Here is a 964-nt window from a genome sequence, read left to right as displayed (position 1 = left end):
ATGTACTTTACAACCAACCAAAAGCATCTAGACCTGTCATATTTCTAAAAAACAACCTCTTTTTCATGTGTCATTCTTTAGCGTAAACAGACACTGCATACAGAATAAAGTATAAATTTAGGTGGAAATGAATGTGATGAACTTTTTTATTAAAAGGACCATACAGTCAGTACACTACACTGCAGACAAAGAATATGGCTAGAACCAAGTGTGCAGAATTCTACCATTTTATCATGTGTTTCTTTAGGTTAAATTTCAGTTTTCTGCTTAAACCAAATCAAAACAAAAGAAACCCTCTATTTTCATGGTAAAGACGACAGTCTATCCTTTACAGAATAACACATTCATATTGATACAGCCACATGCATAGGATCAGTTGTCTGTGACCTAAAATTGGAACGATACAGAGAAGATTAGCATGGCCCCTGCGCAAGGATGACACACAAATTCATGAAGCGTTCCATATTTTTTCGGCCACAACAACCCCATGCGGCCACAACAACCCCATGCAGTGCTACAGACTTGGGGAAGAGTGGCTGGAAAGCTGCCTGGCGGAAAAGGACCTGGGGGTGCTGGTTGACAGCCGGCTGAACATGAGCCGGCAGTGTGCCCAGGCGGCCAAGAAGGCCAATGGCATCCTGGCCTGTATCAGAAATAGTGTGGCCAGCAGGAGGAGGGAAGTGATCGTGCCCCTGTACTCGGCAATGGTGAGGCCGCACCTCAACTACTGTGTTCAGTTTTGGGCCCCTCACTACAAGAAGGACGTCGAGGTGCTGGAGCGTGTCCAGAGAAGGGCAACGAGGCTGGTGAGGGGTCTGGAGAAGAAGTCTTATGAGGAGCGTCTGAGGGAACTGGGGTTGTTTACCCTGGAGAAAAGGAGACTGAGGGGAGACCTCATCGCTCTCTACAACTCCCTGAAAGGAGGTTGTAGCGAGGTGGGTGTCGGTCTCTTCTCCCAAGTAAC

The 964-nt window shown here is 46.7% G+C and overlaps 1 non-coding gene across 1 annotated transcript; it reads left to right on the top strand.

Moving 5' to 3' along the window:
- Positions 1 to 362: 362 nt before the first annotated feature.
- On the top strand, positions 363 to 470 carry LOC143155973 (U6 spliceosomal RNA). Its single transcript, XR_012994529.1, has one exon. It is a non-coding gene; the product is annotated as a U6 spliceosomal RNA (small nuclear RNA).
- The last annotated feature ends 494 nt before the right edge of the window (positions 471 to 964 follow it).

This window comes from Aptenodytes patagonicus, chromosome 1, assembly GCF_965638725.1.
Source record: "Aptenodytes patagonicus chromosome 1, bAptPat1.pri.cur, whole genome shotgun sequence".
Lineage (NCBI taxonomy): Eukaryota > Metazoa > Chordata > Aves > Sphenisciformes > Spheniscidae > Aptenodytes > Aptenodytes patagonicus.
This window is presented reverse-complemented; position numbering and strand designations above follow the sequence as displayed.